The 23,189-nt window shown below is 42.2% G+C and overlaps 1 protein-coding gene across 8 annotated transcripts in view; it reads right to left on the bottom strand.

The window, feature by feature from the left end:
• The window catches only part of akap6 (A kinase (PRKA) anchor protein 6), a 503,941-nt gene extending 480,977 nt beyond the window's left edge, over positions 1-22,964 (bottom strand). For 7 of the 8 annotated variants that reach the window (XM_080202863.1, XM_080202861.1, XM_080202864.1 and 4 more), the window contains exon 1: positions 22,877-22,951. The gene's annotated coding sequence lies outside the window, so the exon portion shown is untranslated. Of the gene's footprint in view, positions 1-15,175; positions 15,233-22,876 lie in introns of all 8 variants that reach the window. The other variant, XM_080202862.1, reaches the window with a different exon arrangement.
• Between the last annotated feature and the right edge of the window lie 225 nt (positions 22,965-23,189).

Raw genomic sequence — 23,189 nt, forward strand, 5'->3', positions numbered from 1 at the left:
TTGATGGAGCCTTACTTAAAAAATGTTACCCTTCAGAATAGTGTCTGCATTCAGCAGAGGAGAAAATGTATCGGCAAGTCCATCGCCAGACCCATACTGGAAATTCTCCTCCTTCCCTTGGCAGGAATCCCAGCAGTCATGCTGCAATGAAATTATAGCTAAGTTAGGCCTAGATACTGGACAATTTTCCTGCTGAAGAATCATTAGCAGCAGGTAGCAGCTGCAGGGGTGATAGTACGTATGGGGCAATGGCAGGACGGAGTTAAGCCTCATTGTAACTAACCTTTCCCCTCTTCTGCCCTGGTATCCTTATGAAAATAGACCTTGCCTCATCCAGACAGAGGCCATCACATCAATTGTGCCAAAATCTTTGGAAAGCTTCTAGCCCCTTAAACAGTATCTCTTCCTCTTTCTGGCATTGCAACAGGTTCCCCACAGCAAAGTTTCTTTGTATGGTGGAGACACTGAGAGCATACTCTGCCTTTTTAATCAAGCTGAAAGTGGGTTAGGGTTATATTGTGATCAGTGTAAAGGTTGTAAGTTCTATTCCAACCTACCTTCATCAATGAACCTGTCCTAGAGAGAAATCCAGCCCTTTAAGTGGAAATAGAGCTGACATATGAAGGCTTCAGGGGCTGGATTACCAGGACATGAAGGGCACAGCTAGTCCAATGGGAAGGAGATTTACAGCATGTAGGTTGAAAAGTAAAAAAATGAATGGATTGAAAGTTGCAAATGCTTATACTTAAAATGGTTACAGCTGCAGCCAAAGTGCAGCTATTACTGTTCACATTGGTTCAATGCAGCCTAAGCTGCTAATCAAAACTCACCCTTACCCCATGTCTGTTGGTCTCTTGGCTGACCCAGTGTGGAAATTTATGCTCAGTGCCTTCCTATAATTGGTGCTGCAGCTATCCATCAACTTTGCTTCTTATTTTCTCCCAGGTTCCTCATTAAAGTGCCCACAAACTGCATCTTAAATCCATGAGACTGCAGAGTAATCCCAGCAACTGGATTGTGTTACTATATTCTTATTGCATTGATCTAAAACCTCTTTTACTGAAGTTACAGAATTACATGAAATGTAAAGCATAGCAACAGTTCCTGCTGTCTATCTTTCTATTCACGCACCTCGGGAGTTTCTTCATATCCTTCTTCATCTCATTGTATCAGCATCTTCTTCTACTCCTTCCTTCTTCTTCTGCTTACCTAGCTTTGCCTTTACTTGTATATGCTTTCTGCCTTAACTTCTCCTTGTGGTAGTGAGGTCCACATTTTTACCACTCTCTGGATAAAGATGTTTCCCCAATAAATCCAGTAAGGAATTCAGATGACAATTTTATATTTATGGTTTATAATTTTAGGTTCTTCCACAAGTTACAATAACTTCTGTACCTCCACAGTATCAAACTTCTCATAATTCCAAAGACTTTTATCAGGTCGCCTCTTCTCTTTCCCTTTTCCTGAGTAAAGAGACCCAGCTTCTTTAAAGTTTTCTGATAAGTGTATCTGCTCACCTCTGGTGTATTCCTTGTAAATCGTTTTTGCACCTTCTCCAGTATCTCTATATTCTTTTTATCATATTATATAATCATTTATAATCATTAATATATCATTTTGGTAGGAAGAACATGGAAGAATAATATAAAATACAAGATATAGTTCTAAGGTGGGTGCAGGAGCAGAGAGAGCTGAGCGCGTATGTGGAGAAATCATTGATGCTGAGAAGTGATTAATAATGCATACGGGATCCTGCACTTTATTTATAGGGATATAGTGTACAAGAGGAAGAGGTTATGTTGAAATTGTAGAGAACACTGCTCAGGCTTCAATGGCAGTATTAAGTCCAGTGGACACCACAGAAAGATGATTTTTTAGGAAAGATGTGAAAGCATTGGAGACCGTGAAGAAAAGATCAACGATAATGATCTTAGAGATGAGGAATTTCAGTTACACGGATAGATTGATGAAGTTGGGTCTATTTTCCCTGGAGAAGGGAAGGTTGAGTAGACATTTGATTGATGTATTCAAAATCACGAGGGGCCTGGACATAGACAAGGAAAAACTGTTCCCATTGGTGGAAAGATCGAGAGTAAGACAGTACAAATTTAAGGTAGAACATAGAAATACTACAGCACAAACAGGCCCTTCGGCCCACAAGTTGCGCCGAACATCTCTACCTACTAGGCTTACCTATAACCCTCAATCCTGCTAAATCCCATGTACTCATCCAGAAGTCTCTTAAAATACCCTATTGAATCCACCCCCACCACCACCGCCGGCAGCGATTGTCAAGGTAATTGACAACAGAAGCAATGTTCACATGAGGAACATGAGGCTTTTTCTCAGAGTGATTAGGATCTGGAATGTGCTGCCTGAAAGTGTGGGGCAGCCAGGTTCAACTGAGGCATTGAAGAGAGAATTGGAAAGAGAATGTGCAGGACAATAGGGAGAAGACGGAGAGTGGCATGCGATAAATTGCTCCTATGAAGAGCAAGTGCAGTCCAAGTTAAATGGCTTCCTTCTGTACTGTAACAATTCCACAAAATCTGCGATAAAATGAATACCAGGAGCAGGATTTTCTCCACTGGTTTTGTGATCCCAACATCAAGATCATGTATAGTCAGAAGCCTCTGTTGTCTGGAGAATGGTCACCCAGATGTGGTTTGCCCTGAATATGGCAGTTAATAACTAGGGACCAAACTTGCTGTCAAAATCAGGATGCCTGGTGTGCTTTTAAAGCCTGAGGGCCGATAGGAAACCCCACAGCTCTGTAGAGAGAACAGGATATCTTTTCGGCAAAGTGAGAGAGAGGGTTCTCCAAGATGGAAGCCACTATTTGCAACTTTTCAATATTTAAAATAAAAAGAAATCATTAGCAACCACACCATCATTTTGGGAGAGACATCCTTGCTCAGGGCTGCAGCTGAAACCAGGCATAAAGCCTATGTAGGGAACTGGCCCCTTGCTGCTGCTGGATGGCTGCTCTTGGCAACTACACTGTTTGCCAAATAAAGTACATTCCAAACTAAAATTCCCTTCAATACAGGTCACAAGTTTAACTTTGAACTGTGAAAGAGTTCCAATGCATTTTTGAACTGTCGCATAGGCCCTTCAATGTTGGCTCATGTGCTTCAAGCTGTGAACACACAGGAATTGAATAGGTTTTGAGATAAATCAGGTGAGATCCAAAATGAACTACTATTGCAAACCATTTATATATATATATGGAAAAACCTAAACCCACCCTCAGTCTTCCAAAAATAAATCTTCTCTCAATATTCATAATGTACAACAACTGGGACCCTAAACAATAGCCCTGCAGGAGAATTTGCAAACTACTGCTGGCTCCAGTTCTCAATTTTTACACATTTCCTCAGACAAAACTGAGTTGATGTAAGTCACAAGGTAGACTCAGATGAATGAAGAACAAAGTACCACACAGCACAGAAACAGGCTCTTCAGCCCACCAAGCTTCCACTGATTCCTACTCCTTATTTAGATCCACTGCTTATTGCCCATATGTGTTTCTATCTCTGTTTGCGTCTCATTCATGTGTCTATCAAGATATACCCTGAACATACCCTGAACTTGCCTGCCTTCACCACCTCCACTGACAATGCATTCCAGGCACTCAACATCCTCTGGGTGAAAAACTTACCCTCATGTCTCCTCTAAACTTTCCCCATCTTACCCTGAACCTGTACTTTCTTGTAGTTGACCTTTCCACCTGCAAAAAAGCCTCTGACTATCCACCCTATCTGTGCTTCTCATAATTTTGTGGTCTTCTATCAAGTCACCCCTCAGCCTCCGTCTTTGCAGTGAAAACAATCCGAGTTTATCCAAACTCTCCTCATACCTAAAACACTCCAGACCATGCAACATCCTGGTAAACTTATTTTGCACCCTCTTCAAAGCATCCATGTCCTTCTGGTAGTGTGTGCAGAAATCCCTTCAGCCATTATAGAACTGACCTCAGTTCAGCCATTTTCTTTATTCTTTCATGGGATGCGTGTATCACTGACTCAGCCAGCATTTGTTGCCCATCCCTATTTGCCTTTGAGAAAATGGTAGTGAATCACCTTCTTGAACCATTGCAGTCCATCTAGTGCAGGTACACTCACAGTAGTATAAAGAAGGGAGTTCCAGAATTTTAACTGAGTGAGAGTGAAGGAATGGTGATATAGTTCCAAGTCAGAAAAGAGAGTGACTTGCTGGAGAACTTGCTGGTGGTGGAATTCCGATGCATCGGATGCCTTAGTCCTTCTATGTGCTAAAGGTCACAGAAGGTGCTGTCGAAAGTGCCTTAGTGTGTTGTTGCAGTGCATCCTGTCGCATTGCTGACATTGTGCGTCAGTGGTGGAGAGAAAGAACATTTCAGTTAAATAAGAAAAATAAGAAAAATAAGAAAATAAGAAATAGGAGCAGGAGTAGGCCATCCAGCCCTTCGAGCCTGCCCCGCCATTCAATAAGATCATGGCTGATCTGTCGTGGCTCAGTTCCACATTCCCGCCCTCTCCCCATAACCCTTAATCCCCTCTCTTATCAAAAACCCATCAACCCGCGTCTTAAAAATATTTAGCGAGGTAGCCTCCACCACTTCAACGGGCAGAGAATTCCAGAGATTCACCACCCTTTGAGTGAAGAAGTTCCTCCTCAACTCCGTTCTAAACCACCCCCCCTTTATCTTGAGGCTGTGCCCCCTAGTCCTACTATCCTTTCTGAGCGGGAAGAGTCTCTCCACCTCTAGCCTATCCATCCCATTCATCATCTTATACGTCTCAATGAGATCTCCCCTCATTCTTCTAAACCCTAACGAGTACAAGCCTAGTTTATTCAGCCTCTCCTCATAGCTCAACCCCCTCAACTCCGGCATCAGCCTAGTAAACCTCCTCTGCACTCCCTCCAAGGCCAAAATATCTTTGCGCAGGTGCGGCGCCCAAAACTGCACACAGTACTCCAGCTGCGGCCTCACCAATGCCCTATACAGCTGCAGCAAGACCTCCCTACTTTTATATTCAATCCCCCTCGCTATGAAGGCCAGCATCCCATTCGCCTTCCTGACCACCTGTTGCACCTGCAAGCTGGGTTTTTGCGACTCATGCACAAGGACCCCGAGGTCCCTCTGCACCGTTGGGTGGATGGGATTCCAATCAAGCAGATTGCTTTGCCCTGGATGTATTGAGATTCTTGAATGTTGTTGGAGCTGCACTCATCCAGGCAAATGGAGAGTATTCCATCACACTCCTGACTTGTGCCTTGTAGATGGTGGACAGGCTTTGGGGTGTCAGGAGGTGACTTACTCCTGCAGGATTCTTAGCCTCTGATTTGCTCTTGTAGCCAGTGTTCATATGGCTAGCCCAGTTCAATTTCCGGTCAACGCTAACCCCTAGGATCTTGATAGTGGTGGATTCATCAATGCCATTTGAAATTGGCATTGGACAACCTTCCTCACACCTGACGAAGGAACACCTTTTCCGAAAGCTTGTAAGATTACTATCAAATAAACTGGTTGGACTCTAACCTGGTGTTGTGAGACTTCTTACTGGGTTTTCCTTCAAGCCACTCACAACCCTGACTTGGAAATATATCGCCATTCCTTCACTGTCACTGGGTCAAAATCCTGGAATTCCATCCCCAACAGCACTGTGGGTTTTCCTCCATCACACGGACTGCAGCAGTTCAAGAAAGTTGTTCACCACCACTTTCTTGAGGGCAATTAGGTTGGGCAATGTTCTCATCCCATGAATAAATACATTTTTAAAAAGGTATAAGAGGGCACAGCCAGAAGTTGCAATGCTATGGGCCAGGGGTTCCATTTTATCTGGCTCAGTCAGCATCTAGAGCAATTCAGGATGTCAATGTGCCAAGTGAGATGAAATGAGACTCTTGTTGTGCCAGCTGTTGGCATGGAGTTATGAAATCTCATCTGGCTGCATTGTTCTTCACTTCACCTGACAAATTGTTTGGATAAAAACACTGGAAAACAATTAATATGTTTGCCATTCAAGAGTTAGAAGTCTTAATAAAATAGAAAGACCGCAGGTTAATCTAGATACACTGTGATAATAAGCCCTACGTGTGGCAGGTATGGGTAAACATAGCGTGATGTCTTTGGACTTGAATAAATCCAGACATGTGAATACTCTGCAGGATTCCTCACTTTAGATCAAGTTTGGATCAAATTTCAAAAGATATTGAAGGATCATAACCAATGTCAGGAGGCCAAAATGACAATTCGATGTTAAACTGTACAGCTACAGTTACATACAAAACCAGAAATAAAATTTCTACCTTGTACAGCTTTTGTTATGGTTATATCTATAATTAGTCTGATTTTGGTTTGGTCACATGGATATTGAATCATTGTGGAAAGTGTATCTCAACACTATCCAATTGTTGAGGCTCTGAATTATCAGGATAGGCTCAGACAATTGTATTTCTTTCCCCCCTTGGGAGAAGCACAGTTTTTGACATAACTGGGATCTCTAAAAATTACTAATTAGAAAAATAGTTGTTGTTCTGTGTTTAGCTAGAATGACAAGAGCCAGAGGCAGAATTTTTCACTGTGGGGATTAAAAGCAAAATCATCCCAGAAATCGGCAAAGTCCAATTTCAGCTGGGTAAAGTGACATTTCACTCATCGATACCAATGGTGGGTTTTTTTCTGTCATATTGTGCAGCAGTTTAAGATATACAGCGGTACAAGTTTCAGGTTGGATCGCTGATGGCATGGTTTTCTGAACTATCCACCCCACCGTTTCCTCTGAGTTTCAGTTATCTGCCATATTTAAAGGTTGCTCCTGCAGAGAGCTAGTACTCCACAAGGAATAGGAAGCTGCTGGGAACTGATGGCTGACAAAGCTGGGGAACATGCTGCTCCCAAATGCAGCCCTGTCAGCTGCATCCTTGGCATGGGTCTAAGCTCCTCAGCCTCTGCTTCTTCCCCTGGGCCAGGCATCTCACGCCAGTGCTGTGCCAGGCAGGGGCAGCACCTTCCCCTCCTCAATCTATGCACTGCCATCAAGAAGGCAACATCGAGCACAAACTCCACTCTGAAAACTCCCTTCTTCCTATGGACAGGTAGATCCAAGGGATTAACGTAACTTGACCAACTATTGCACACCTCCCGCTCGCAGCCAGAAAGCTACTGCCACGCCCCTGTGCTGCCCCTTTCTTTCCCTGTACCACCCTTGTTCTGTCACAGGCGTTCTGTCACAGTGCCAAAGAAGCCACTCCAACAATTTCATATCTCAATCCCAAAAGCAGGACTTCCCAAACTGGTTTCTGTGAAACCCTGGGCTTCCAGAGAGAGAGAGAGAGTGGGTGAGGGCAAGTGAGAGAAAGAGAGAGAATGGGTGAGGGCGAGAGAGTGATAGAGAGAGAGAGAGTGGGTGAGGGTGTGTGTGTGAGAGAGAGAGAGAGCAAGTGAGTGAGGACGAGAAAGAGAGAGTGGGTGAGGGCGAGTGGGAGTGGGTGAGGGCGAGTGGGAGTGGGTGAGGGTGATAGTGGGGTGTCAGTTGGTGTTCCCATTAAAAATAATTAAATGAAGGTAAGACTTGGAAGTGTTTGTTGAATAACGTAACTTCTTTATTATAAAAAATGCATACATATAAGGCCATAGCAAGGTCTTTTAACTTTTGATTTTATATGTTTGTACCTATTGCTCAATAATAATCATTTTTTTGTGGTTTAATTCTTCAACATAGTAAGAATGTTTCTCCAGAGACTCCATCAGTCCTCTGGGAGGGTCAGAAGGACTCTGCAGTTGGAAAAGTTTTGGAAACCCTCCATAAAGGATAGAAGAGTCTTCAGCAATGCTGTATACAGTTGACCCTCAGGAAATACATTCAGATGATGCCTGATTGGGATTCAGATTATTACCCTTGCCTTGTACCTTTGGAATGGCTGAATGCCTGGTGACCCTTTTAAATTGAACAATGCCTTTTACAGGGTATCCTGGAGCATCCGGCAGCTAGCAAGCAGCTGTACTTTCTTCACGGCTAGCTGCCTCTTCCTTACTCAGATTTCACTGGAGTTTAAATGTTCAAGGGGGCCACCTCTAATGTGTCCCCAGAGACATTTGCTGTCTTAGAAAAAGCACATCATTTCCAACTATAACTTCTTAATAAATTATTTGTCAGTTGAGCCTTCATCTTCATGAGAATCTAATAAGTATTAGGGTCCCAGAAAGAGCCCTGAAGTCCATCCGTGCAGTCCTCCCACACTGCCTTAGACCCCTTCTGTGGAGATTTAGTTCCAGTTTCATTTTTAAACTGGAGTAAGAGTGGGCCACTCAGCCCTTTGAGCTGCTCCACCATTCAATAAGATCATGGTTGATCTGCCTACCCTTGATAACCTTTCACCCTGGTTTATCAAGATCCTTGTCTATTTTTGCCTTGAAAATATTCAAAGACTTTGCTTCCACTGCTTTTTAAGGAGGTGAGTTCCAAAGACTTCCCACCCTCTAAGAGAAAAAGATCCTCCTCATCTCTGTCATAAATGGACGACCCCTTAGTTTTAAACAGTGATCCCTAGTTCTAGATTCTCCCACAAGAAAAATATCCTTTTCACATCTTCCCTGTCAAGACTCTATAGGATTTTATGTTCCAATCAAGTCACCTCTTACTCTTCAAAATTCTAGCAGATACAAGCCTACCCTGTCCAATCTTTCCTCATAAGACAACCCACCCATTCCTGGTATTAGTTTAGTAAACCTTCTCTAAATGGCTTCCAATGCATTTACACCCTTCCTTAAGTAACAAGATCAGTACTGTACACAGTACTCCAGATGTGGTCCCATCGGTATCCTGTACAACTGAAGCATAATCTCCTCACATTTATATTGAATTCCCCTCATAATAAACATTAATATTCCATTAACATTTCTAATTACTTACTGTAACTGTGCACTAGCCTTTTGTGATTCACGCACTGGGACACCCAGATCAATCTGAATCTCAGAACTCTGCAATCTCACGCCATTTAGATCATAAGCTTCATTTAGTCTTCCTGGCAAAATGGATAATTTCAGAATTTATTAATGGGAAAGTAATAGTGAAGCCCATGTGATCCAAGAAAACCTGGCAAATTAGACCCAGAATTGGCCAAGTGGCAGGAATCAAAGGGAGATGGTCGGGGGTGATTTTTGGACTTGAAGACTGTGTCCAGTGATGTTCCTTAGAGATCCGTATTCGTGCTTTAAGACCCATAGCATCCACTGTGATCATCGCACAGTCCTTGTGGTGGAGGGATTGAATGTTTGTAGATGTGATGCCAGTCAACACACTGAGAATAACCTCGATTGTGTTGTGTGGCACTATCACTGGGATAGATTTTGAACTGATCTAGCAACTCAAGACTGAGCATCCATGAAGTGCTGTGGGCCACCAACAGTGACGGAACTGTACTCCAGCACAATCTGCAACCTCATGGTCCAACATAACCCCCATTCAACCATTACCATCAAGGCAGGGGATCAATCCTGGTTCAATGGGAAGTGCAGGAGGGCATGCCAGGAGCAGCGCCAGGCATACCTGAAAATGAGGTGTCATCCTGGTAAAGCTACCAAACAAGACTACTCACATGCCGAACGGCAAAAACAACAAGTGATGGACAGAGCTAGGTGATCCCACAGCCAAAGGATCAGATCTAAGCTCTGCAATCCTTCCACATCCAGTCGTGAATGGTGGTGGACAGTTGAACAACTCAGTGGAGGAGGACACTCCACAAATATCCCCATCCTCAATGATGGAGGAGCCCAGCACATCAGTGCAAAAGATAAGGCTGAAGTATTTGTAGCAATCTTCAGCCAGAAGTGCTGAGTGGATGATCTATCTCGGCCTCCTCCAGTGGTCCCAGCATCTCAGATGCCAGTCTCCAACCACGAGATAGCAAGAAATAGTTGGAGGCACTGGACACTGTAAAGGCAATGGGCCCTGATAATATTCCAGCAATAGTTCTGAAATCTTGTGCTCCAGGACTTGCTGCTCCCCTAGCCAAGTTCTCCTATTACAGTTTCAACACTGGCAACAATGTGGAAAATTGCCCAGGTATGTCGTGTACACAAAAAGCAGGACAAATCCAACCCAGCCAATTACCACCCAATCAGTTTACTCTCAATCATCAATAAAGTGATGGAAGGGGTCATCAATAGTGCTATCAAGTACCACCTGATTAGCAATAACTTCCTCAGTGACGCCCAGTTTGGGTTTCATCAAGGTCACTCAGCTCCTGACCTCATTACAGTCTTAATTCAAGCATGGACGAAAGAGCTGAATTCCAGAGATGAGGTGACAGTGACAGCCCTTGATATCAAGGCTGCATTCGACCGATTGTGAGATCAAGGAGCCCTAGCAAAACTGGAATCAATGGGTTTCAGAGGGCAAACACTCCACTGGTTAGAATCATACCTGGTACATATGAAGATGGTTATGGCTGTGGAGGGTCAGTCATCTCAGCTCCAGGATACCTCTGCAGGAGTCATTCAGGGTAGTGTCCTAGGCCCAACAATCTTCAGCTGCTTCATCAATGACCTTCCCTTTGTCATAAGGTCAAAAGTGAGAATGTTCGCCAATGATTGCACAATGTTCAGCACCATTCACAACTCATTAGATATTGAAGCAGTTCATGTTCAAATGCAACAAGATCTGGACAATATCCAGGCTTGTGCTGACAAGTGGCAAATAACATTCACACCACACAAATGCCAGGCAATGACCAGCACCAATAAGAGATACTCTAATCACCGCTCCTTGACATTCAATTGTGTAACCATCACTGAATTCCCCACTGTCAACATCCTTGGAGTTACCATTGACCAGAAACTCAACTGGATTCACCACATAATCACTGTGGCTACAAAAGCAGGTCAGAAGTTAGGAATTCTGCAGCGAGTAACTCACCTCCTGGCTCCCCAAAGCCTATTCACCATCTACAAGACACAAGTCAGGAGTGTGATGGAATACTCACCACTTTCCTGCATGGGTGCAGCTCCAACAACACTTAAGAAGCTTGACACCATCCAGGACAAAGCAGCCTGCTTGATTGGCATCACATCTACAAACATTCAATCTCTCCACAACCAACGCTCTGTAGCCGCAGTGTGTACTATCTACTAGATGCACTGCAGCAATTCACCAAAGATCCTGAGACAACAACTTTCAAACCCATGACCTCTTCCATCCAGATGGACAAGAGCAGCAGATACATGGGAACACCACCACCTGCAAGTTCCCCTCTGAGCCACTCACTATCCTGATTTGGAAATATATTGCCGCTCTTTCTCAGTGCTGGGTCAAAATCCTGGAATTCCCTCCCTAACAGCATTGTGGGTCAATGCACAGCACGTGTATTGCAGCGATTCAAGAAAGCAGCTCACCACCACCTTCTCAAGGGCAACTAGGGATGGGCAATAATTGCTGGCCAGCCAGCAACACCCATGTCCCACGAATGAATAAAACAAAACCCAGGCTTGTGCCCCCGCTCCGAGACCCACTGTGAACAGCCCTGAGTCCCACAGTACCCACTGTGAACAGCCCCAGACCCACAGCACCCAACATGAATGGCCCTGAGACCCACAGCACCCACTGTGAACAGCCCTGAGACCCACAGCACCCACTGTGAACAGCCCGAGACCCACAGCACCCAACATGAATGGCCCTGAGACTCACAGTACTCACAGTGAACTGCCCTGAGACCCACAACACACACTGTGAAAACCCCTGAGTGCCACAGCACGCGCTGTGAGCAGCCCTGGCTGAGACCAACAGCACCCACAGTGATGAGCACACAGACCCACAGCACCCACTATGAGAAGGGTGTGTTGATTAGATTTTGAATGTTGCCCTCGCTTTGAAATTACAAGTAAAGAGGGGATGTACAAATGTAAGCACTTATATCCAGTAATGATTAAGGTGTGTCTAATTTCCCATTATCATGTCGCAGTTAGGACAGAGAACATGCTTCCAACAACTTGCATTTTTAATGAATATTGTTGATATGATCATGCATAGGGGTTCCCCACATGGATCAGTGGAATGGTCGACTTCCAAGCAGCTGCTGTAAAACTGTCAGAGGGGGAAAGTCTGACTTGATTTCCTTGTGGTGGAATTCCAACTTCTGGCCTCAGTCTGAACTTTCCGCTCCTGCTCTCCTCCTGCTCTCTTGCCGTTCAGCTTGGCACTTGGTGGCACAAGTGTTTATCCACAACTTGAAGCTGCAGAAGCCTCCCGGTGGTATAATATTACCGTGATCAGGCCAGAAAGCTGGCAGTAAGGTCTATGTGCAGTTTGCACATTCTCCCCATGTCTGTGTAGGTTTCCCCCAGCTGTTCCAGTTTCTCCCACTCTCCAAAGATGTGCAAGTTAGCCGGATTAGCCATGGAAAATGTATGGGGTTATGGGGATAGGGAGTATCTTATCCAGATGGCCTGGATAAGATACTCTGTCAGAGAGTCGGTGCAGACTAGATAGGCTGAATGGCCTCTTCTTGCATTGTAGGGGTTCTATGATGATAAGGTGACTTACCCAGCATAAGAGGTGATAGAAGCAGTGGCCAGTGCCAATGCCTACAGAAGTAGACAACCATCCAGTGCAGGAAGAGGATGAATGATTTCTTTCATTCCACCAGGGTAAGTCACTCTTCCCATCACGCTCAATTCAAACACTCACGCACTCATTACACATCCACAGGGATCTCACCCATTGACAGCTCAAGGGACACTACCATTCACCCTCTCATAAGACAATGAGGTGCAAATGTATTATAATGATACTCCTGATGTTGCACTGTGGGAAACATAGCCCACCATTGACAGGAGAAGGGCGATCACAGTGAGCCTTCACGCTAATGTAAAATGTGACTTTGGATTTTTTGTAATATTTTCCACTCCAGTCGCCAAACCTCCCTGATGCCAACAGGAGCACAAAATCACAGCCTATGAAAATAGATTTTTTTGAAGACACCATTAACTTCTATAATAGGTAACATGGAATGAGTATGGATTCACGACAGGGAGCCTGATGAATTTCTGCAAGCCACAGAAGGAAAAAAACATAGAAAATAAGAGCAGGGTAGGCCTTCAAGCTTGCTCTGCTATTCAATACACTCATAGCTGATCCTCTATCTCAACTCGATACTCTTCCCCTACCCCTTGACACCTTTAGAGTCTAGAAATCTATCTATTTCCTTCTTAAATATATTTAGTGACTCGCCCTCTACATCCTTCTGTGATAGAGAGTTTCCACAGGTTCAACGCTGCCTGAGTGCAGAAATTTGTCCTCATCTCAGTCTTAAATGATCTACCCCATGTCCTGAGACTGTGACCCCTTATTCTGGACACCGCCCCCCCCCGCCCCCGGAGGAAGCAACACCTCAGTATCCAGTCTGTCCAGGCCTGTCAGAAATTCATACGTTTCAATTAGATTCCCTCTCATTTTACTAAATTCCAGTGAGTACAAGCCCAGTCAATTCAATCTTTCCTCATACAACATTCCTGCTATCCCAAGAATCAGTCAGGTGAATGTTTACTGCAACCCCTCTATGGCAAATATATCCATTATTACACAAGGAAACCAAAACTCCAGATGTGGTCTCACCAAGGCCCTGTACAGCAGTAAGGTATTCTTGCTCTTTACTCAAGTCCTCTTGCAATGAAGGCCAATATTACATTTGCCTTCCCAGCTGCTTACGGTATCTACATGCCTGGTTTCAGTGACTGGTGCGTGGGTGCCTTTGTACATCATCATTTCCAAATCTATCGCCATTTAAACAATACTTTCCATTCCATATATCCAATCGAAATGGATAATTTCACATTTATCCACGTTATACTGCATCTCCCAAGTATTTGCCCACTCAACTTGCCATAATCACCTTGAAGTCTCTTAACACCCTCCTCACCAGTCACATTCCCACCAACTTAACAAACTGGAAATATTCCAGTTTGGTTCCATCATCCAAATCATTGAGGTATGTAATGAATAAGCCTGTCACTTTGAGAAATACATCTTGAGTTTTAGAAGATAGATAGATTAGCAGAGACTGGCAATATCCAGTGTCTTTGGGGTCAGAGATGTATTTCCCAATTTTTTTTGCCTAAATTGACCTGATCTTTTCCCTTTGTTCTTTTTTCCAAGAGGTTGTTTAGCTGGGGATGATGAGTTGACAGTACTTGAAGTTTGCACCGTAGCTGATAGGATGGGACAGGCCGGAACATCTCATTGCCCTTTTCCTGTACTTTTCTGAAATGAAGGAAAACAAAAGTCCTGATAGGCAGGCAAATAATACAACTGTCACCCATAATTGGAATAACACAAATTCCTTTACATCTATTTTATTAATTTTTATTGCTTCCCCCCTTTAAGAGCCTTGACAGGCCTTTCACATTAAAGTGTAAATTGCACTTGTTGCACTTTTGGTAATGATGAGCTTACAGTTATACTGCAGCAAGTTTTACAAATGCAGAATCCATTACTTTACGCACAACAGTAAATATTACAATCACACATAATGGGTTGAAGTGCCATCCATGTCAAGGAGTAACACCCAGGTCACCACACATCCCCAAATATTATGCAACTGTTCATTATTCATAAGCACACAGCTTATGAACTCACAGGCCATGAACACAAACTAAATTTATTACTAGTGCTAGTCATTCTCCAAAAATTTCTCAAGGAAATAACCTGGCTAGAATATTCCCAACATCTGCTGACATGTAATAACAGTGCAAGATACGATAGAGCAGAGACTACCCAACGCTTGGAGGATTTCAATCTAGATTTTCAGCCTAGAAGCAGGTAGCAGGAGTTAGGAAATTTCCTGGCTTGCTCCTCCTGCCTTGGAAGAAAGTGCCAACAAAGATGGGATTATCTTCCTGTGGGGACACAGGAGAGCTGGGTGCTAATTAGTGTTACCACTAGAAGGAGTTTGGATGCAGCCACAGGGACTACTGAGTACTGAGGTGAGATGTTTAAAAAGCCTGCCTCAGTGCTCTGGGACTTGGTCACATTGTAATAAAGATTTAAAAGCAAAGAACAGCCTTCTAGCCCTCATCCCTCACCAACATACACATTTCCCATGCTCGACCTGTGCAAACTCATATCACCTCACACCTCCCATTCACCCCCATGCACCCTCATATCCCCCATGCCAAGCAATGCCGCAAACTCACCTCAATGGCTCCCCATAGCCTCCATGCCGATCAATGGTACTTCCATGCCCATACATCCTGAACAAAACAAATGAACTCTACAGTAACAATAAGCTGTGTGAATAAAGCTTAAAAAATATTTATTCATAACCTAATTTCTTTTTAAAAAACTCTCTTCATTACACCTCCACGAAAGTGTCAATCATCTAGAGCCTTTAAAGTATCAAAAGCTGACACTGCAAGCACTAGAAATCTCTTTATCTTGTGTAAATGAATAATGTACGATTAACAGGATAGATCAGAGAGATAAATCAGAGCAGTCAATGAAGCAATAATTTCCCTTGGGTGCAGTTGTTTCAACAGTGCCAAGTCTCATGATACATATATGGATAAAAGGTTACTGCACAAGATAAGACTTCATCATATTGGTAGCATGGATTAGCATGGACAGAGGATTGGCTAACTACAACCAAATAGAGTTGGGATAATTAAGTCATTTTCAGGTTGGCAAACTATAACTAGTGGAGTGCTACACAGATTATTAATACACTGAAAGTGGCAATGCAGGTGGAGAAGGTAGTCAAGAAGGCATATGGCATGCTTGCCTTCATTGGCCGGAGTACTGAGTTTAAAAATTGGCAAGTCATGTTGCAGCTTTATAAAACCTTAGTGAGGCCACACTTGGAATATAGTGTTCAATTCTGGTCGCCACGCTACCAGAAGGATGCGAAGGCTTTGGAGAGGGTACAGAAAAGATTTACCTGGATGTTGCCTGGTATGGAGAGCATTAACTATGAGGTGAGGTTGGAGAAACTTGGTTTGTTCTCACTGGAGCAACAGAGGTTGAGGGAAGACCTGATAGAAATCTACAAGATTATGAGGGGCATGGACAGAGTGGATAGTCAGAAGCTTTTTCCCAGGATGAAAGAGTCAATTACTAGGGGGCATAGGTTTAAGGTGCAAGAGACAAGGTTTAAAAGAGATGTATGAGGCAGATTTTTTTACACAGAGAGTGGTGCGTGCCTGGAACTTGTTGCTGGGGGAGGTAGTGGAAGCGGATACGGTAGTGACCTTTACAGGGCGTCTTGACAAGTACATGAATAAGATGGGAATAGAGGGATATGGTCCCCGCAAGCATAGGGGGTTTTAGTTCAATCGGGCAGCATGGTCAGTGCAGGCTTGGAGGGCCAAATGGTGTGTTCCTGTGCTGTAATTTTCTTTGTTCTTGAGTCAGGGCCTCCAGCTATTTATGATTTATATTAATGACCTGGATGAAGGATCCGGCTGCATTATAGCCACATTTACTGATGATACAAATGTATGTAGGAATGCAAGTTATGAGGAGGATTAAATCAATTGGCACAAAATTGAAAGAAAATGGGGGATTTGGCAGATGTGGGAAAATATTATTCCACTTTGTTGGGAAGATTATTATTTAAATAGACTGCGGAATGCTGCAGCACAGAGAGTTCAGTGTTTCTTGTACATGAATCACAAAAGGTTAACAGGGTGGTTCAGCAAGTAACTGAGAATGCAAATGGAATGTTTGCCTTCATTGCAAGGGTGAAATAGTATAAAACTAGTGAAAACCTGCTACAAGTGTACAGAACATTGGTGAGACCAAACCTAGAGTACCGCCTACACTTCTGGTCTCCTTCCATCAGGGGCGATATAGTTGCAATAGAGATGGTTCAGAGAAAGTTCACCAGGATGGAAGAGCTGTTTTATGAAAGAAGGTTGAATAGGTTGGGCGTATACTCATTAGTGTTTAGAAGAGACCTTTTTGAAATGTGTAAAATTCTAAGAGGCTTGACAGGGTAGAAGCTAACAGACTTTTTCCCCTCATGGAGGCATCTAGAACTAAGGATCACAGTTTCAATATAAAGTGTCTTCCATTTAAGCTGGAGATCTGAAGGCATTTCTTCTTGGTGGGCAGTTAGTCTTTGGAATTCTCTCACCCCCTGAGCAGGCGGAGGCTTGGACCATTGGATGTATTCAAGGCTGACTTAGACAAATTTTTGATCTACAAAGGAGTCAGGCAGGAAAGTGAATAAGGCCATAATCAGATCAGCCATGATCTTATTAGATCATTGAATTACAGAATTACAGATTTGTTAGAGCGCAGAAGCAGGTCTTTCGGCCCATCATGTCTGTACCGGCTCTCTGAATAAGTAATTCACCTAGTGCCATTTTCCTGCCTTCTCCCCATAACCTTGCACATTCTTACTTCTGATATAACAATCTAATTTCATTTTGAATGTTCCAGTTGAACCTACTAGTGTAGTTCAGGCCTGAAATTATTGTTCCGTGAAACAATGTTTTCTTATGTCGCTTTTGTTTCTTTTGCCAATTACTTTAAATCTGTGCTCCCACATTCTCAGTCCTTTCATTAGTAGGAACCGTTTCCCCCCATCTCCTCTGCTAGGACCTCTCATGATTTTTAATACCTCTATCAAATCTCCTCTCTGCCTTCTCTTCTCCAAGGAAAGCAGTCCCAACTTCTCCAACCTATCCTCATAAATGAAGTTCCTCATCCCTGAAGCCATTCATGTGAATCTTTTCTGCACACTCTCCCATGTTTTCTTTCTTAGTGTGGTGCACAGATGAAGTACTCCATTTGAGGCCGAATTAGCATTTTATACCAGTTTAACATGACCTCCTTGCTCTTGTACTCCAAGCCTCTATTAATAAAGCCTAGGATATTGTATTAATTAACCATTGAAGCCCTTCAATGGTTAATTAAGAATACCACCTTCAATGACATATGCACATATGCATCCAGATCTCTCTGCTCCTGTACACATTTTAGAGTTGTACCCTATATTTTATGTTGTGTTTCCATGTTCTTCTGACCAAAATGAATCACTTCATATTTCTCTTCGTTGCACTTCATCTGTCACCTATCTGCCCATTCCATTAACTTGTTCTACACTATATTCTCCTCACAATTCACAATGCTGCCATGTTTCATGTCATCAGCAAATTTTAAAATTGTGCCCTGTACATCAAAGTCCAGGTCATTAATGAATATCAAGAAAAATAAGGCTCCCATGTGGAACTCGACAACAAACCTTCCTGCAGTCCAAAAAAAACATTAAGCACTACACTCTGGCTCCTGTCACACAGGCTATTTCATAAATCATGTTGCTAATGTCCCTTTTATTCCATAAGCTCACTCATCTGTTATTTGGCATTGTTTCAAGTGCCTTTGAAAATTCATGCACACCACATCAACATCATTGCCCTCATTAACTCATGTTGTTATCTCTTCAAAAAAGCTCCAGCAAGTTAGTTAAACATGATTTCCTCTTAACAAATCCATGCTGGCTTTCCTTAATTAACCTACATGTGACTATTAATTTGATCTCAAAATATTGTTTCCACAAATTTTCCCACCAGCAAAGTTAAACTGACCAGTCTATAGTTGCCAGGCTTATTTTTACAGCTCTTTCTGAACAAGGGTGTAACATTTGCAATTCTCCAGTCCTTGGTACCACCCCAAGTCTATGATGAGGAGTTGCTGTCATTGGACTGAGGTTGACACAATAAGTAGTCTCACAATACCAGGTTAAAGTCCAACAGGTTTATTTGATAGCATGAGTTTTCGGAACACTGCTCCTTCATCAGGTGAGTGTAGGATTTGATTCACAAACAGGGCATATATAGACACAACCTCAATTACAAGATAATGGTTGGAATGCAAGTCTTAACATGTAATCAAGTGTTTACACGTGCAGACAATATGAGTGGAAAGAGGGTTAAGCACAGGTTAAAGTGGTGTGAATTGTCTCAAGCCAGGATAGTTAGTGAGATTTTGCAAGCCTAGGCAAGTCGCGGGAGTTACAGATAGTGTGATATGAACCCAAAGTCCCAGTTGAGGCCGTCTTCATGTGTGCGGAATTTGGCTATCAGTTTCAGAAACAATAACCAAGTTCCGCACATGTGAGGATGGCCTCCAACAAAATCCTGGATTCATGTCACACTATCTGTAACCCCCATGACTTGCCTGGGCTTGCAAAATCTCACAAATTATCCTGACTTGAGACAATTCACATCTCTTTAACCTGTGCTTATCCTTCTCTCCATTCACATTGTCTGCACCTGTAAAAACTTAATTACATGTTAAGACTTGCATTTCAACCATTATCTTGTAATTGAGTTTGTGTCTATATATGCCCTCTTTGTGAAACAAATCCTACACTCACCTGATGAAGGAGCAGTGTTCCAAAAGCTCCTGCTATCAAATGAACCTGTTGGACTTTAACCTGGTGTTGTGAGATTTCTTACTGTGCCTACCCCGAGTCTATGAAAGACTGGAAAATTATAGCAGCGCCTTTGCAATGTCCATGCCCACCTCACTCAGTATCCTTGGAGACATAGCTCAAGTGGCCCTGTAGTTCCATTAACTTTATCTAATACCTCCTGCTTCCCAATTTTAAATCCTTCTTATGAATTAATTACCTCCTCTTTTTCTGTGGCCTGGGTAGCATCTTTTTCCTTGGTAAAGACAGATGTAAAGTATGAATTCACTATCTCTGCTATTCCTCCTCCTCATGTGTGGAAATCCTTGTCCTTTTGGCTGACTCCTGCTCCTATTTCTTATGCTTTTAAACACTTCACACTATTTTTATATCTATCAGTAAATTGCTGAACTCATAAGTTGCCTTTCTCTGAAAACAGTCATCATATTGAACATTGGAATGCACTTGTTGCTTTTCACTTTTTTCTTTGTTTTGTCTTGCCCTATTTTTTGATGAAGGGGTGAAGCTAAGTGTTAGCTACCCTTTCCAAAAACTGCTTAACCTCTTTTGCAATTAATACAATTTCTATTTAATTTCAAATTACCAATATGCAAGTGTTTTCTTTTCATCAGCACTTTAAAGTTACCCTTTCTGACTCCTTCACAATAAAATTCTCCTGTTTGCATTTTTTCCAGATGCAGGTCAGTTTGTATTTCTCATGACTTTGAACAAGCCCCTTTCCAATTGTTGCTTTGCCTTTGACCTTCCTGAGCATTCTCCTCAATTATTGTCAATAAAATCATAGAATCATGGAATACACGGCTCAAACTGGTCCATGCTGATCAAAATGCCCATCTAAGCTAACCTCATTTGCCTGCATTTGGCCCATATCCCTCTAAACCTTTCCTATCCAAATATCTGTTCAAATGCCTTTTAAAATGTTGTCAATATCCCATATAACTACTTTACATGATGTAAGGCATCAGCTATCAACCCCTTGTTCCAGATGCACAGCAAATCTTGCCAGAAATAAGCCAAATAATTAATGTGTAAGAGAATTATGCATTATCAGAAACTGAAAAGACATATAGCATGTTCAGACAGATACAGTCACTTATCAGCAACCCATGGATTGACACGTCATGAGGCCTTATCACAGTGATGTAATGTAAAACAAATCATCATTTCCCTTCAGGAAAAAATCTGATGCACTTCTAGAAAATGAGGAAACAGATGGATCTGGTGGGAAGGCTGGCAAGTACTGCTGAGATCGATGGAAAGGATAGCAGGCTTTTTGGACCAAATGGCTTATTTTTGTTCCTTAAATCTCTTAGCTTCCTCCTAAATCTTTACCCAGATGTATCTTATATGCCATGTTACTCAGCTGGGATAACACATCCCTTACCCAGGAACATCACCTAAAATATTTAACCCCAAACCAGTGTACTTCATCAACAAACCTCTAAGCCAATGCACCTTATCTAACAAAGCATGTCCCTTAACCAGCGCACCTCACCTAACACACAATACCTTTCTGATCCACTGCAACATGTGTTTTGTCTTGTGCACTTCTGACATAAATAACTGAGATACATGATAATGTGGACCAATTTTCTATCAGACTTTCAGCTCAGATAAAAATAATTTGATATTTTGCTAATTTCCCAGATAAAGCTAAATTTTACGTGATGATTAAGAAGTTATTGAACTTTAAATTGTAATTTCACAACTTGCCATTATCATTTATAACCCTTATTTTCCACAAATCACCAGTATCCTTCAACATAATTTTCAGTTAATTATTATTCCTATATTTTATAATGTGGGCTTCTATTGTAGTTCCATCTATCGTACTACACAATTTTATATTAGTAAACCACCTCCGCCCATGAGCTTAATGTATTAACGCTTGACTAAGCTAACAATCCTCATCATTAATAAGATGTAAATGCCAGATTGTAAATACATTTAGGAAAGGGTTTGTTCTGTTTAGTAGGGTTAATTTTTATACGGTTGTGGTACTTCATTGATTTATATTGAAAACTGGAAAGCAATTTAATTCTGATCAGTATGCAATTCTTTTATCGGATTATCCATTTTAATGAGACTGTCTGCAGGTTTCTCAATCTTTACTAGATGCAGCCCAACCCAACCGTAGCTGTCTTAGCAAACAGCTTGACAAATGAGGCAGTCCAAATCCAAGCACAGCACCAGGTCCCTAGTGGTTACGTTAGAGGCTGCATCTGCAGCACAGTGCCTCAGCTGTCGACTCAGACAGCTCGCTCTTCACGGCAGCAACTGCATCACAGCCACAGTCTGAGACTGTGGCCAGCTCCCTTAAATTACTATTCCTACATTATTTATAACCAAGCAGACTTGCAAGTAAGCACCACCCATTGGCACACACAACACACATTAAAACATTTTTAAAAACAAAATCCATCTTTTCCACGTTTTTTTTTGGACACATATGTCTGATAGTCTGAGGTCTGATTGCAATGACTTATGGTCAGGCTGACTAAAAATTTCATCTTAAAACAGAAGGAACCAGTGAAAGAGAAAATGAAAGCACTCGAGTTTCCTCTCCTGCCTCAGCCAGACAAGACCCAAAGGCCTATAAAATGCATGTTTACTCTGAAGTCTTTATCAGCAGTTCATAAAACACACTGAATGTCTTATGTTTCTCAAATTATCACTATTTTAAATCTAACGTGTTTTTTTATCACATTGAATATTAAAATAAAGATATGTCCACAAAAACGCAGTTTCAGATTTTGCACATACATGTAATAATCTCACAATATTTCTTTTTGTAGACATTTTAATATAGACAGTTCAGGAAAGAACTATAATGAGAATTTTTAATCTCAAGATTATTGCTCTTATCCATTTTTCATCACCTCAACATATTTTCACACTACCTTAATTTGCCTCAACTATTGTAACATTAATTTCATGGAAGGCCAGTTTCAGGCTATAACTAAATCAGAATTGTGCCACTAGCTGCAGGATGAATTTACAACTATTGACGACACTCGCAATGAAATATTCAGGTTTTTGGTACGTGGAAAGGTTAAGGCTGTATCACTGCTCCCCAGGATGAACAATATATGATATTATAAGAGTATGAAAAAGCACTATAATTATCTGTGGCATTAATCAGGCAGTGTTAGATTGCACAACAATTTTAACATTTTATAGGATTTGTCGAGTCAGCTCAGATAAATTTTCCAATAGAGTTAAAAGAAACAAATTGAAAAGGCTCGAGTCTGCATCAAGAATCTAGGCCTTCATCTTATTCCCATCTGCAGACTACAGTGTATCGATGCGGCAGCCTCCCTCACAAGATCTGAATAATACCAAACAAAGAAAAAAATTTGTGTAGGCGTTCCCAGCACAGTACACTGGAGTTTATTTTTGAAGTCTGACACAATCACCAATTGTTATTTTTAAGAAGAAAATATAATGGCAAAGAACTTACCATTTCCCTTTATATCATCTTTCCTTAGGTTTGTTCGTGTCTGGAAGGATGTGCTAGGAGGTGCCTCCTTTGACCTGCTGCATGCTGCTATGACATCAGTCAGATGATACAGCTCATTCTGGGAAAGACTACTGTTGCTATGGAAACTGAGATGTGATGTGAATTTCTACTGCAAGCCCATTGGCACTTTGAACAAGGTGGTCCCTCTCTGTGCTGTCAGACTTTGGCTGGAGACAACAGTTTTCCCGATAAGGGAGAAGAAAGAGAACTGCCTCACAGCAAAAATCTTTCTACAAACCAGAACATTTCATTT

This window comes from Carcharhinus amblyrhynchos, chromosome 14 (assembly GCF_965287045.1).
Source record: "Carcharhinus amblyrhynchos chromosome 14, sCarAmb.v2.hapA, whole genome shotgun sequence".
In the NCBI taxonomy this organism is placed as follows: domain Eukaryota; kingdom Metazoa; phylum Chordata; class Chondrichthyes; order Carcharhiniformes; family Carcharhinidae; genus Carcharhinus; species Carcharhinus amblyrhynchos.